This window comes from Ixodes scapularis, unplaced genomic scaffold (genome assembly GCF_016920785.2).
Source record: "Ixodes scapularis isolate PalLabHiFi unplaced genomic scaffold, ASM1692078v2 PGA_scaffold4__175_contigs__length_147842914, whole genome shotgun sequence".
In the NCBI taxonomy this organism is placed as follows: Eukaryota; Metazoa; Arthropoda; class Arachnida; order Ixodida; family Ixodidae; genus Ixodes; species Ixodes scapularis.
The window spans coordinates 133,013,105-133,029,380 of record NW_024609879.1 but is presented as its reverse complement, the minus strand read 5'-3'; the positions used below and the strand labels follow the sequence as shown (position 1 = coordinate 133,029,380).

The window sequence follows — 16,276 nt, the reverse complement described above, 5'->3', positions numbered from 1 at the left end:
AGCTGTGGTATGCCAATCCCTGGAAGCTTTTTCTTCTTATATAGCATCTTGCAAAATGTGAAATAAAATGTTTTTTTTTGTATTGTTTTCCGCCAACGCTTTATAGCCCATGACTGATCTAATTTTTTATCTTTCATTGTCAAAGCATTTTTTTGGTAATTATTTGGTGATATCTTTTATAGTACCTTTTCAAGTGTGTGCTGCTCTTGTGGTTGTTATTTTCTTTGTACACTTGTATACCCACCTTATCATAGTCTCAATAAAGACCTATAGTATTTTTAAATAAATAATTACTTGTGCGGCGGAGGATTAAAAATTCAGCTATTGTGCGGATGATGCTGCTAAAAGCAATGTCAATATAATTTAATTCTATTGGGACACGCGTGTCAAGAAATTAATTTTACGCGAAAAAGAATTTTTTAGAGCAATATTGACGGCACCAGATTTATTTTAAATTCTAGGCGCAAAGTCCATGACGTATCCGGAATGGTCATACCCTCCTTTCAGCTGATCGAGATGGTCATACATTCTCTCCACCTCAACGTTACGGCCAAGCCAATCCACCTCTTCTTCACGCCGTCCAAAATGCCGAGAGAGAAAACAAGTGGAAAGGAAGTGACTACTCACTAAATCGCGTTTAGCGCCCAACCAGACTGTTAAAAAAAAAAATATTTTTTTCTTTCTCTTTTTAGGAACCCTTTAAAGACAAACTTTAACTGGACAATCCCTTTAACTAAAGCCCTGAAGAGACAATCGTCCGAACTTACGTCACTTTGACAATTCCGAAATTCATTTGGTTCTTTACTCATACAGGTTCATTTCTAAAGGATTCCATGAGTTATTAACGATTCAAGCTAACCCTAACTTTCGTTAGTATCGAGACACATTATCCAGCCATAACTGCTCGAGATGAATGGTTGAAAGTGTAAAGAAGTATTCGAATGACCGCCACCGCATGCTTGGTATCACCAAACATCACAGCCACAAGGCAAAGGATCGCGACCCAATGGACCATCTCTTTGTGCGACATTTCGTCCGCGGAATGATACTATTCAGGCGCTGCGCGCGTTTCCAGCCCTCCGAGAAGCAAATCGTCCACGGAAGCGACGATATCTGCGGGACCATTGTCATCTTTCGACCGTTACAGGTCGACGCCTTCTAAAGACCTTCAGGAATGACGTGCGAGGCGCTGTACAGGTGGCTCTGAAGGCTGCACGCGAAAGCGGTCAAAGAATCACACATACACGCGACACGACAAAAAATATATCGAAAGTGCTTCAAGCGGGACCCTTTCACTCCGAGTTGTGCGGCAGTCGTTTCGTTGGCCGCGCTTAGCGAACTTTTGTGGAACCTAGGGTTTCGACAGGTTCAGCGAACTTTTGTACTTTTAGCGAAAATTCGACGAAGTTCGACTTATGGAGCTAACACACTCTGTTTACGCAATGATAAAAAAAAAAAAATAAGAGAAAAGAAAACATGTCCACTTTTAACGCTTTAATTAGTTCATTAATTTGAAACGACGAAACAATACGTTCAGTAAATAATGCGTCTCCTCCTTCCGCTAAGTGGCTTGAGCTCGTTTTCAATTCTCGCACATGCGCACAAAAGTCGAATTTTTGTCGAAACTGCGTTAGGAGTTCGAAATAAGTCGAACCTGGTCGAATTCGAACTTCGGCAGGTTCGCGACAGCCGTGATTGCTGCGTGGCGTCATGCCCGCCCCGTAATCTGGATTCCTCGGCGAATCCGGAAGCTCCGGATGATGAGGACGGGCGACGATGCCAGACCCCCGAATAGAAAGTGCCGGGGCCCGTCAGGAATCGAGGCGGCAATTTGATAGCTTTCGCGGGTCGTTTTGCACGCTCCCGTGATCATAGAGTCGGTCTCGGTGTGATAACGGTATTCGCATTTTTTTTGTGCTCCAGTGGTGTCGTGGGCGCCACCACACGCACGCAACGTTTCCGCCGAAACCCGAAGCATGTACATCGCGTTTGAGGCGACGCCTCCGCGGCTGCTTCTTTTACGCCGATGGCCCCGGACCCTTTCAAAAGTGCGCGCCGTTGCCTATCCGTCATTGTTTGGGCACGTGATCTGAGCCTTTATTGGACACGAGCGGTACGCCAGCGTTCGGTGAGGACTCGGGCAGCATACTCTGAAATAGAACGCACATTAGATATGTATGGAAGTTCATTAACGTCCCTAGGAGCGTCTCTGAAATTTCTTCCGATACAATTTAGGACACGACCAGCTTTCGTAGTTTCCATATCAACATGACTATTTATTTATTTATTCATATTACCCCTAAAGGCCCTCGTGAGAGGGTATTACATTGGGGGGGGGGGGGGGGGTACATAAATCGTTCCAATAGGAACTAGTGCACAGTGAACAACATATGAGAATACTAGAAAACAATCAATACGCTTAATAATAAAAAGAAAATAAAGGATACACTCAAAAACGAATAAAAGACATACACTCACTCATCACACTGCAATAAAGCTGAGTCAAGGTAAAAACAAAATAGTACACATTTGCTCTGCACGTTCCGGAAAAGAGGAATACAACAATGTAAAACTATTCCACGTTAGGTTAGATGAAAAGATAACATCCAAATATTTCACATCCGGGACTAGAGCAATCTGTTCAGTATCTAAATAAAAGCCCGTATGTATGTTAAGCCGTTTCCTACTAAAGTGGATACAACTATTCTCCATTTTTGGCGCCAAGAGATTATCTTATTGAGATCAACCTGTAGAGCAGTGGCGTCTTCCTGGGTATATACAGTCCTATATAAAACACAGTCGTCCGCGTATAGCCTAAGATTAGAAGCAATGTCAGAGCCTATATCATTGATATAGATTAAAAACAAAAGTGTGCCTTAAACCGATCTCTGCTGAACTCCGGACGTTAGTGGAGTAAAATGGGATTCAGACCTATTATTGACAACTTTTTGTGAGCGACATGTCAGATACTTCCGTACCCACCCAGGAACGCTGTCGGGTAGTCCTTACGATGGAAGTTTAAGAAGCAATAAAGAGTGTGACACAGCATCAAAAGCCTTTCGAACGTCTAACACACTACAGTCAACATGATTCCCAGAACCAAATGAAGAAAAAAACACCATAGGAGTACTCGACCAACTGAGTGATACGAGAAAAGCCTACCCTAATTCCATGTTGATGTCTCACAAAGTAATTGTCCGCTTGTAAGTGGTAAAATAGGTTAAATTATATGCTCAAGTGTTTTACAACACACACTGGCTAGAGAAAGGGATCTATAGTGACGACATCGTGACGTCACGCGAAGCTGTGACATCAGGAGACGCCATGACGTGACATCGTAAGCGGACGTATTTCCTGGTTCTCCTCGAGCATCCGAAGCTAAGTGCCAGTTTTTCGTCTTTTCTCTCTCTTTTTGAGAGTTGATTGGAAGTGACTATGCTGTAGCAGTGTTAGGTTTGAACAGCAGCAGTTGAGGTTAGTTGAGGTTACTAAGAAGTTAGTTTCGCAAAGTAGGCTGTGTTTGAATTTTTGGCGGGGAGTGACGGTTTGTTCGCGGTCTAGACATGGGTCTAGATTTGGGTCGGCATGACAAGGGTGGGGACGGGTTGGTGCAGTGCGAGGGGTGTGGGAGGTGGTGTTACCTAGAGGAGACGGGTTTTGGGAGCCTGGAGGAGGTGGCGGGGATGAGTTTCGGGTGTCGGCTTTGTGTGAAGCTTAAGCAGGTAACAGGGAAATGGGAGGTAGAGTTCGGGAGATTGAGGCCGAGCTTAAGGCGGAAGGAGAGAATCGGGTGGGTCTCGAGGCCCAGGTTGAGGAGCTGACTAGGCAGCTTAATCATGAGAGGAAGCAGCGGGTCGGCCTCGAGAAGCAGGCGGAAGAGCTGGGGGAAGTATGGAAGGCGGGTTTAGAGGAGCGGTAAGAGGGAGTGTGACGGTAGGGTAAAGCGCCTGGAAGGGCTAATTCGAGCGAGTGAGAGTAGCGAGGGAAGAAAGGAGGAAGTGTCAGTTCCAGCGGGACGAACCACCAGTTTGCAAGCTGAAGTCACTGGTGGTCGGGAGTCCAGCCTGTTGGCTGGCGGGCTCGACGACGCTGGAGAGCTGAGTGACCCTCAGCTCAATAGCGCCGTCGAGCAGCAGGCGTCGGGCAGTCAGGTGACAGGAGATAAGTCGCAGGACAAGGGCGCGCAGGTACCAAGGGGTCTAGGCTACTGGTAGTTGGGAGCTCTCACGTGGCACGGGTTAAGAAAGGGTGTACTGAACAGGGTGAAGGGAGACCAGAGGGTAACCGTAGAGGTCCAGCCAGGGAAGTGTATGGTGGATGCTATGACCACAGCACGTGAGGGGGTGTGGGATAACCGGGAGGTAAGGAACCTAGTAATAGTTCATGCGGGGCTTAATGATGTGCTCAAGGGTAGGAGCCAGAACCTCGGAAAGGAGCTAAACGTTGGAATACGTAAGCTGAGGGACGTGTCTCAGAACGTGCACGTGGTTGTGTGCACCATTCCAGAAGTTCGGGAGCAGTCCGGGGTAACGGAGAGGAGGGTTGTCGAAGCCAACAAAGTAATTAAGGGTATGAGTCGACAGCTTCGGTACGACGTAATGGAAGTAAACAGGGAAGTGTACGAGGCTGGCCCCGCCCTTTTGCAGATGGCATTCACTACAGTGAGGCCACGGGTTACAGGGTGGGGGATAGGATGGGCAGCACGGTGGCTGCTTTTTTGGGGGGACCGAGGGCCTGAGGGCACTGAAGTAACTGAAAACCCCACAAAGTCAGGAGAGGCACCCAGGGTTAAAAAGAGGAGAACACGTAAGAACAGGTATAAACAAACAGCACAATCAGACATTAGATATATTAACATGCAGGGTGGTAGAGAAAGGTTAAAATGGGAAGAGGTAGAGGAGCAACGAAGAAGGGAGGATTTAATGGTGTATGGGTTTGGGGAAACACATCTGAGAGACATGGAGCAGCCACTTTGCAATCCGGGCTTACGTGTGGGAAGAATGCAACAGAATGGAGAGAACAAGGAATGGAGGTGGAATTGGAGCATTTATTAAGAAGAACATGAACTTTCAAAGGATCAGAAAGGAGTGCGCCAAACATTTGTGGCTGAAAGGAAAAGTCGCTGGGGAATCAACAGTCCTTGGAGTTGTTTACTTATGGACAGGGACAGGGAGAGGAAAACAGAAAAATGATTGATTGCATATCAAGAGACATTAGTGAGCTAGGGGAAGGCTCTGAAGTAATTATTATGGGAGATATGAATGCCCATATCGAGGGTCTGGATGGGTATACGGACTCAACTGGAAGCATATTACTAGAACTGCTGGAAAAGCATGACTTAGTTTTATGTAATACCAGTCAGAAGTGTGACGGGAACATAACGTGGAAAAGTGGCAATCTACATTCAACTATAGATTACGTACTCATGTCACACAAAATATATGGTAAGTTACAAGTAGTGAAAATAGATGAAGAAGGTTCCAAAAGTCTTAGTAGTGATCACAAACGCATTAAGCTGAATTTTGCCAGAGAAGTAAATGTTGAAACTAGACAACATAATTCAAAGCAAACTTTGTGCAGCGACAAAGAGTTGGAAACAGTTGCTGAAAGAATAGAGGAAGCAGTTTCAGGGCAATGGTATACAGATTGGAGCTATGACAGCCTAACTAGGCTTTTTGCTCTGGAACTAGACAAAGTTCAGAGTAAACGAAAGGGGAAGCAAGTACATAGTTAAAAAAGCTGGTGGGACAAGGAAGTGAAGCAAGCGATACAAAAACGTCAGGAAGCCTCTAGAGAACACAGGTATTCCAAGCGTAGTGGGAAGTCAAAAAGGGAAGTAAAAAGAAAATGGGACACTTTTATAACATGTCGGCGAGAGGCATCCAGTTTGATCACTGCGAAAATTGAGAGAAAGGGTGACGAATGGTTGAGTAATGTAAGCAAGAAAGATAGAAGCGCAGCCAAGAAGTTTTGGGAGCATTTGAACTCACTTGGTGAAACGACGCAAGCTAGACAGAGGTACATACTCTCGCATAAGAGATATCAATTAAAGGGAAATTATTTGATACGATATATAGGAGCAGTGATGGAGGAGAAATTTCGGGAAAAGGTGCATGTGGAAGATAGGAGAACCGAAGGAAGTAGCAGTCCAGCTTGTGACATCGCGGATTTTAGACAAAGAGAATGGGAAAAGGTGGAACGAAGGGTCCATAGTGGCACGTCGACAGGCACAGATGATATCCCAATCAAGCTGGTGAAGAATTTGGGTCCTAAATCTAAGGCAAAACTAAGGGAGGTAGTGAGCACTATGATAACAAAAGGAAATATTCCAGATGAATGGAAGCTTAGTAGGATGAGTATAATATATAAGGAAAAGGGAGATAAGTCTGCTATTAGGAATTATTGTCCCATAACCATAATTTATTTACAGGTTGGCAATGCAGAATATAAAGAACAGACTGGAGGAATGGGTAGGTTGCGAGGGCATACTGGGCGAGTTACAGAACGGGTTTCGGAAACAAAGAAGGTTAGAGTACAATATATTTTCTCTAACACAGCGTATAATAATAGCGCAAAAAGAAAACAGACAACTCTGGCTGGCATTTCTGGATATCAAGGGTGCCTATGACGATGTGAACCAAAGGAACCTATGTGGGACATAGTGGAGAGCTTAAACCTAAGTGAAGGACTAACAGCAGTATTAAGGAACATTTACAAAGATAATAAGGTGATTATAACATGGGAAGGAGAGGCGACGGGGAAACTAGAGATAAGACGAGGCCTTAGGCAGGAGTGCCCGTTATCGCCTTTGCTGTTCATGTTGTATCTGAGAGGATTGGAGGTTAGACTAGAGAAGAGTGGGCTTGGATTCGACCTTTCGTACTGTAAGGGAGGCCAAAAAATTCAGCAATCCTTACCGGGATGGATGTATGCGGATGATATCGTACTAATGGCTAACAACAGGACGGAGTTGCAGGAATTAATGAGCATTTCTGGTAGGGAAAGCGAGGAATTAGGTTTAGAATTCAGTAGTGAAAAATCAGCAGTCATGACTTTTAACGATGATGAAGTTGATGAGAGGCTGAAGATGCAGAATATTACAGTTGAGAGAGCTAGTAAATACAAGCATCTAGGAGTATAGATATGTGATGCTGCAGCATATCTCAGTGAGCATGAAAAGTATATAATAGGTAAGGGCAACAGAAATGCAGCTGTAATGGAAAATAGAACACTTTGGAATTATAACAGGTATGAGGTGGTGAGAGATTTGGGAAGGGATCATGGTGCCTGGCTTGACTTTTGGAAACGCAGTGCTATGCATGAAACCTGAAGTGCATGCAAGACTAGAAATAAAACAGCGCGGAGTACGTAGGCTGGCTTTGGGGGCACATTGAAAAACGCCATACCAGGGAGTACAAGGATACATGGGATCGGCGTCATTTGAGAGCAGGAAAGCGGTGAGCAAGATAGAATTTGAGGATCGGTTGAGGCGAATGGATGGGGAGCAATGGGCACGAAAGGTTTTTAGCTATTTATACATGAGGAGTATAGGCACAAAGTGGAGACAGAGCACTAGGAAATTAAGAGAAACGTTTTTAGGCTATAGTGGAGTTACGGAAGAGCAGGTCTCAGTTAAGAAGGAAGTTAAGGCCACAGAAAGAGATCGGTGGCTAGAGGGAATGCAGACAAAGACGGCTCTGGAAAGCTATAGATTAAACAAAACAGTTATTGCCAAAGAAAGCATTTATGACCAGTGCTTAAAGTCTCCCTTAAGTTGAGAGGGCTCCCTACAAGAAGGTAGGGGGGGGGGGGGGGGGTGTTCTGACGAGATGTACTAGATGCACATAAAATAAACCCCACTGCTGACTCTACCCACGCTGTACCTGCAACCCTCAGATTGCTAATTTGAGGGTCGCAATTTCTGAAAACAAGCTATTTATTACAAGATTTGCTTTTTTTTGCACTCATGCTGGGGCTGTGGAGGGGGGTCTCAGACCATCCGTTAAAATCAGTGGGGGGTCTGAGACCCCCTGAGACCCCCAGAGACCCCCCAGACTTTAAGCCCTGTTTATGACAATTCTAGAAGAAGCTCATTGTTGTTTGAGGCGAGGACGGGTGTTCTGCGAACCAGAACATACAGAGCGAAGTACCAGGAAATGGATACAGTGTGCAGCGCTTTTGGAGAGGAGAAAGACGGCAGAGCACCTAATACTCTACTGTAAAGGGCCTCACCCTATGCTTACCGAAGACAACATAGATGAAATAAAGTCATTAGGTTTTAGAGACGGCGAACGAAGAGCGGATTTCAAGACAATAGAGATTACCAAGCAAAGATTAAGTGAATGGTGGCAGAAAGCGAGAGAAAACTAGGTATTTTCTTATTAACTGATGGCAACGGGGTTTTATAGCCTCACTTCCTTTCCAGTGCAGAGTGAATATAGTTTTCACATTTAAATATTCGAAGCTTAAATGTTAAAACAATATGGCTAGGTGACGTAAGCTACCACCCGATCCAAAGGGCTCAGCCGGATTCATCCATCCATCCATCCAGGCCTATTGTCCGAAGCGACCTCGACAGAGCAGCCGGAGCAAGCGTTCGCTGTACACTGAGTCACAATCCATTATCGCACGTCAGTCAATGATATAGCGGCAGTAGCCAATAAAAACACCGATCGAACAACAAATTAAAAAAAGAAGAAAATAAGAAAAGTTAAACGGCGTTTTTTAAGTTGTCAGCGATTGTAGCGATGTTCGACATAAATAACTCGGGGCTTAGCATGATATATTGGCGACTCCAGCGAAATCGACACCGCGTAGCGGGAGCGTCGAGAAGCTCAGGAAAGGAGGCTACCGCCCGATCCAAAGGGCTCAGCCGGATTCATCCATCCATCTATCCATCCGTGATGTCACATGTTAATGCGATGGGGAAATGCTAGAGACAAACAATTTTTAACCCCTCACCACTTTACAGGGTGTTCACGCAACTCCCGACCGACACCACAGGGGTAAAAATATATTTCCGGTTCTTCTATGTTTACGTTGTGTTTAGGTGGGTGTGCGACGACTCTTGCCATTCACTAGCGAGAAAATAGACTCTTTCCAAAAATCTCTACATGCAACACTGCGTCCGTTGCATTATGGCACCATTTGGCAATAAAGAGTAGTGGTATTGTTTCGATTTCGAGTGCCCCGTTGACGAAGTAGTGCATCTCAGCACTGGATTAAAGTAAAGTCAGCGTTTGCTTGCATTTCAACAATTCATCTTCGTGAGAGCCCCCGTTGAGACACGGACCTCCTGCGGTTATAAGAACCTGCCTAGACTTGGCGATCAGTGGGAGTAAGGCCTGCCACGTCCCATACCTTTATGGTAGCCTGGCTACCACTCCTGAGTGCAGTTAGAGGTGCTTCTAGTAGAAGCAAACACCACAATATGACCCACATGAATTGCGTAATAAATAATAAACAAAATATTAAAACGACAACACGGGCTGCATTATATAGTATCCAACCGCATGCTCAGGCTCAAAAAGCTCCATAAACCAATGTGCGGAAATAAAAAAAGTGAAAGCCGTTTACAACTCCTGTAACACCGAATTAGAGCGCAGCCCTTGAGGAGGAGGGAAGGGTACTGGGGGGGGGGGGGGGTGAAGTGACCTGGCGGGGGTCACGTGACGATGCCGATGATGTCATCATCAGTGACGATGACGATGCGGACTCCGATGACGTCATCAGCGATGATGACGATGACGATGCGGATGTCGGTGACGTCATCAGTGACGTCACTGATGACGTCATTCGTGATGATGACGATGACGATACGGATGCCGGTGAGATCATCAGTGACGGCACTGATGACGTCATCAGTGATGATGACGATGACGATGCCGATGCCGGTGAGGACATCAGTGACGTCACTGATGACGTCATCAGTGATGACGACGATAACGATGCGGATGCCGGTGAGTTCATCAGTGACGTCACTGATGACGTCATCAGTGATGATGCCGATGACGATGCGGATGCCGGTGAGATCATCAGTGACGGCACTGATGACGTCATCAGTGATGATGACGATGACGATGCGGATGCTAGTGACGTCATCAGTGATGATGGCGTCATTGGGGAGGTCACGTGACCTCGGCGGGGGTCACGTGACCCTGGGGGTGGTCACGTGACCTCGGGGGGTCACGTGACCGGGGAGGGGGGTCACGTGCCTCGGGGGATCACGTGACCCCCCGAGGTCACGTGACTTTGGGTGTCACGTGATCTTGGGGGTCACGTGACCCTGGGGAAGGGGTCACGTGACCTTGGGATGACCTTGGGGGCCGCGTAACCTTGGGGCGACCTTGGTTACGCCGACGCCGACGGCGACGCCGCTCAAGCCGGGAACGGGCCCCTAAGAGCTGCGCTCTAAAAATAAAGACGTTTACAATTCCCTGTAATAGCGAATTAGAGCGCAGCTCTTGAGGAGGAGCGAAGTGTATGGAAGGCGAGGCATATCTTCGTCCTGACCTTAACGAGTGACCGTGACGTCACGCATGACGTCATCATGGGAAACGTTCCACGATGCAACGCGCGGGTCACGAGTGACACGCGCGTCGCATCATGGTACGTTTCCCATGATGCATCGAGCGGGACCCTCGTGACGTCACGTATGATGTCATTACGAGAAGTCCCATAATGCAACGCGCGGGTCACGAGTAAGACGCGCGCGTTGCATCATGGGACGTTTCCCAGAATGCAATGCGCGGGACCCTCGGGACGTCACTCGTGACGTCACGTGTGACGTCATCATGGAAAATGTCCCATGATGCAACGCGCGGGTCACGAGTGGCACGCGCGTTGTATCATGGGACATTTCCCATAATGCAACACGCGGGACCCTCGTGACCCTCTTGACGTCATTATGTGAAACGTCCCATAATGCAACGCGCGGGTCATAAGTGACACGCGCGTTACTTCATGAGACGTTTCCCATAATGCATCGCGCGGGACCCTCGTGACGTCACGTATGATGTCATTATGAGAAGTCCGATAATGCAACGCGCGGGTCACGAGTTAGACCCGCGCGTTGCATCATGGGACGTTTCCCAGAATGCAACGCTCGGCACCCTCGTGACGTCACGTGTGACGACATTATAGGAAACGTCCCATCATGCAACGCGCGGGTCACGATTGGCACGCGCGTTGCATCATGGGACGTTTCCCGTAATGCAACGCGCGGGACCCTCGTGACGTCTCTCGTTACCTTCGTGGTCACGTGTGACGTCATTATGGGAAACGTCCCATGATGCAACGCGCGGGTCATGAGTGACACGCGCGTTGCATCATGGGACGTTTCCCGTAATGCAACGCGCGAGACCCTCGTGACGTCATTATGTGAAACGTCCCATGATGCAACGCGGGTTACGAGTGACACGTGCGTTGCATCATGGGACGTTTCCCATAATGCATCGCGCGGGACCCCCGTGACGTCACGTATGATGTGATTATGGGAAGTCCATAATGCAATGCGCGGGTCACGAGTGAGACCCGCGCGTTGCATCATTTGATGTTTCCCAGAATGCAACGCGCGAGACTCTCGTGACGTCACTCGTGACGTCACGTGTGACGTCAATATGGGAAAAGTCCCACGATGCAACACGCGGGTCATGAGTCACATGCGCGTTGCATCATGGGACGTTTCCCATAATGCAACGCGCGGGACCCTCGTGACGTCACGTGTGACGTCATCATGTGAAACGTCCCATGATGCAACGCACGGGTCACGAGCGACATGCGCGTTGCATCACGGGACGTTTCCCATAATGACGCGCGGGACCCCCGTGACGTCACTCGTTACCTTCGTGACGTCACGTGTGACGTCATTATGGGGAAAGTCCCATAATGCAACCCGCGGGACCCTCGTGACGTCATTGTGGGAAAAGTCCCAATAATGCAACGCGCAGGTCACGGGTGAAACTCGTGTGCTGCATCATGCAACGTTTCCCATAATGCAACCCGCAGGACCCTCGTGACGTCATTATGGGACGTTTCCCATAATGCCCCGCGCGGTTACGCCGGCGGCGACGACAACAGCTATGCCGCTCAAACCGGAAACGGGCGCCTAAGAACTGCGCTCTAGAAAAAGAAAAGTACAGCATGATCATTTTAGAGCGCAGCTCTTAGGCTCCCGTTTCCGGGTTGAGCGTCGCCGGCGTCGGCGTAACCGCGCGCTGCATTATGGGACGTTTCCCATAATGACGTCACATGTGACGTCATGTGTGACGTCACGAGGGTAAAATTTCCCTGCTAAATTTGGCATGAAATTTTTCAATACATTTAGTGGGACGTTTCTCATAACGACGTCACACGTCAATTTCATTGTGTCACGTGGCATTACAATTCAATTTAGAAGAAAAATTTCCTGGGAAACTTTGCGGAAAAATTTCCGCTTAATTTAGCGAAGAAATGTTACCGCTACATTTAGCGGGAAATCTTCCCGCTAAATCTAGCGGAAAAAATTCCCGGCTAAATTTAGTCGAAAAAATTCCTCACTAAATTTTTGCTAAATTTAGCGGGGAATTTTCCGCTAAATGGGAGGGGAGCAAGAGAGGAGGATGGGAGAGTACGGAGGGGCATACCCCCCCCCCCCCCCTCAGTAACCTCCCCTCCTCCTCAAGAGCGGCGCTCCAATTCGGAGCTACAGAGAATTGAAAACGTATTTAACTTTTTATTTACGGAAATTCTAATTTTCTTATGTAAGGAACTAAATTTTTTCTTGAGTTTTATACGCGCTGCAGATTGCAGTCAAATATATCAAAAGCTGCGCTGTAGCGCTAGCCGCAACATGTTTAGATGAATGCAAACGACTTATTTTTCACAAGCTCAATATTTCGTGATTTAGGTCAAAGCTGAAGTTTTGGAATAATTCGTGGGTTCTAATTTTCGAGACGCGGTGGGATCGCAATATAGATTCCAATGTGTTTACATATTACCAAGATTGTTCGCGGGACCTCCTTTTCGCGAATTGTAGGCGATTTGCAAAATTCGCAAAAATGAGGTCCTCGCAAAACAGTATCTTAAATTAAATAAGCATCACAACTTGACTATCAATATCCCCGGAACAGCTTTTCACCGTTCTACCACAAGACACAGAAGTCTGCGGGTAGAAGCTGCAGTAACTCAACGTAACAAGACTTTTTCTTGGACTCTTCTCCCACGCGCCATGCGAGAAACCACTGAAACGTCGAATTGGATGCCTGGGTTGAGAGCGCCTCGCCGCGGAGGAACGCCGCGTTTTTCTCTTTTTCCGATTGCGACCTCTCCGCCCGAATGGGACGGCCGGAGAAGCGTTCGCGGCGCGCCTCGGGATCTCGGAGGCCATGGTGCTCGCCTACAACTTCGATGAGTGTTCCAACTGCTCGTGTAGGGTCACGTGGTTTTTAGGCCGCGTTTGCAATACGAGCTGCAAGGAGGGGACAAAAGTGTTTATCTTGCGAGCGCCTCTGCCTTTCCTGCTGCACTCCTCCGCGCCACGCCGCAACGCAGCGCATGGGCATTTGTGACGAATCGGCGCGCGAGGCGTCCGCCATTACATTGCGAACGCTCCCTATGGTTTGAGATGGTCACTCTCTATAATCAAGGCTCTCTACGCGATGATTCCAAATAGTGCCGTGGCGGCGCCAGCGGCGCCTCCACCGCCAATTTCCGAAAAAAAAAAAAAAAAAGATAGGTGCCAACCGGTCCGTTACGACAAAAAAAAAAAAAAAAAAATAAAATAAAATAAAAAATTGAATACCAAAACAGACATGTCAAAGCATTAGAAAGTTGGGCATTACAGAGACTCGCGTCGCGCTGAAGGAAAAGTAATCAAAGCTTTTCCGAATAGTGTCTGTTAAAACCGAGACCCAGCTCGTCCCCTGTGGGGAAACGCTACGCGTATCTTCGGCGCCTGGGGGAGGTAGGTGCCCGTCGCCGACGCACTGCCGTTCACGAAGTAGTTGAACGCGCTTAAGGTTTTAGATTTTAAGTCGTTCTCATTTATATGGACCAGGTCGCGCTTCCGACACCTTCGGTGGATTTATCATTTCACTAAGGAACAAGTGTTTTTTTTCTTTTCACCCATATGATCAGGAAGGCTTGTCGATACCGTATAAGTAAATTTCAGGTACCACATTTAGCCCTCGGCGGTGAGACTTTTTAAGCACGCGCTAATTGCTGCGGGTCTTGAAAAACAAGGAAAGAACAATAGCCAACCGGAAGCAACATACTCCCCCCGGAAGTTCGGTCATGTTTGTTTTTATCGTTGGTTCTTTTTTACTATTCTGAGTGAGTACTTAGCAGTAGTGCCGCGCGGCTGCATTAATTTTTTTTTTTGTACAACGATCCTACAGGTTAAGGCCGAACCAGCAGCCTTCTACCAAAACGGTTCGTGCACTAAAAGAAGACATTTTATTCACTTGCGCTTCCTCCGGAGGCACGGAGGCCACGGAGGTCACGGCAAACTTTGGATACGACCGAGAGCGTGCATAGGAAAATACAATCAATAGGTGGCGCAAGAGGTCGCCCAGTTCAGGGTAAACATTGATTTATCCATTTATTACATCTTTGACGCAGCCAGAGTTTCGTACTCCATGGCGTAGTTCCGGTTCATAAACTGGTTGTTCCGGAGGCTCTTATGTTTTTATTTTGTGTTAAAATATCCGTGCACTCATTGAAAAACAATTTTTGAGAACATCTTCTAAAGATAAAAGATTATTCTCGTCTTCGCGTGCTCGCGTACTCGCGTTGCGATCGCGAGCACGGCTGGCACGGTGGAGACTTCTCGCGATAAACTTCGGAAGCTACACCAATGGCCATTCATGAGAGCTTTGACGTAAACTCCTCGCCTAGCTTGGCCACAAGTATTCGTCTTTGTTTCGTGATTCTAGCTGAAGGCACCTCCATACAGTAACTGCTCTTGGTTAGCACATCAGATGCAAATGCATGAAACGTTTAAACGGCACCAGCATGTCGCGTAAGATCCGCATTAGGAAACCTGCGGATAAACACTACCGTGCGAACTTACCACCGGCTACCACGTAGTTCCGCGCAAAGAGTGATTGTGCAAGATCTCCGGAACATCCAGTAACCAAAAAACTAAATGATGACGCACCACACAGCAACCATTGTACATTTCCGTTATGAAAGGTTTTTCACGGAGAGAAAATACCAATCACCGCGCATATCGGGGGAAAAAAAAGTAAAGCAATTAGCACAGGAAAATTAACTGGTCACATCTCTGATAAAACTTTTGCCCTTCTCTGCAAACACAGCCTGGTTCCCTTAAAATATTTTTAACATTTCACACATAGTTATCAGCGAGTACCTAGATGCAGTGATGCATGGAATACATTTTCCATTCACAAGTCTGGAATAGCTGTTTTGAATGTCAACACAGCAGGAAAAAAAAAGTAAAACAAAAAAGTATCTTCTACAGATGCAATTGCTCCTTATCCATAGATCAGTGCCTAATGCATGGTGTTGAAGCGCATTGAACTGCACAAAACATATTTAATAAGATATGAAAACAATTCCGAAGGCCTTAAAATATTTGCATCATGCAGTTCGAATAGTGAAAATAAAAGCAGCTGATTTATATCTGCAAGCCGAAATCATTTAGAACACTTGCGTGCCTGTGTTTGAAGTGAAAGAGCTTGTTGCTATGCAAGCCACCAATTTCAGAAATCAATGGTTCGAGGGGGTTCGGCAGAAACCGCGCGTGCACGCCATGAGCGCTAGCACAAGCCTTTCACTACCCGATACGGTTGCTCATAAATTCATAAAACGCGAACATGATCCTCCTCCCCCCCCCCCCCCCCCCCCCCCCCCTCCTTAATTTGAGACACTTTCTAGATTGGAAGTCCACGCCTTCGAAGAAAGTGCATCGCTGCGGTCCTGACATAAATATTTCGGTCAACAACACTGAGGATACTCAATGTTGTTTGCTTGCCATCTTTACACCACCATGCGTAGCCCATTGCCGAATGCGCATTCGCATCGCATAAATATTTGTTCGCCTTTTAGAATTTCTTGATGCATTTTCGATGACCGATATCAGTATTAAAAAATGACTGCATATGGTGCCAACACTTAAAATAAATCCACACCTTGAAGAAAAAAGATGTGATCAATCGACGTGCGTGATAACAAGATTGAAAAGTCTACATTATATTATTTACACTTACTCTGTTAGATTAAGCTCTTCGTCATCATATTTTAAAGTGAAATCACCAAGTTTTCATTTGAAGACGAG

The 16,276-nt window shown here is 46.9% G+C and overlaps 1 protein-coding gene across 2 annotated transcripts in view; it reads right to left on the bottom strand.

Annotated features, from left to right (window-relative positions):
- The window catches only part of LOC115308328 (kielin/chordin-like protein), a 59,255-nt gene that overhangs the window by 42,198 nt on the left and 781 nt on the right, over positions 1-16,276 (bottom strand). The window contains exon 1 of one of the 2 annotated variants that reach the window (XM_029966216.3): positions 15,050-15,259. The exons of the other annotated variant lie outside the window; for it this stretch is intronic. The gene's annotated coding sequence lies outside the window, so the exon portion shown is untranslated. Of the gene's footprint in view, positions 1-15,049; positions 15,260-16,276 lie in introns of those variants that run through there. 2 annotated transcript variants of the gene reach the window in all.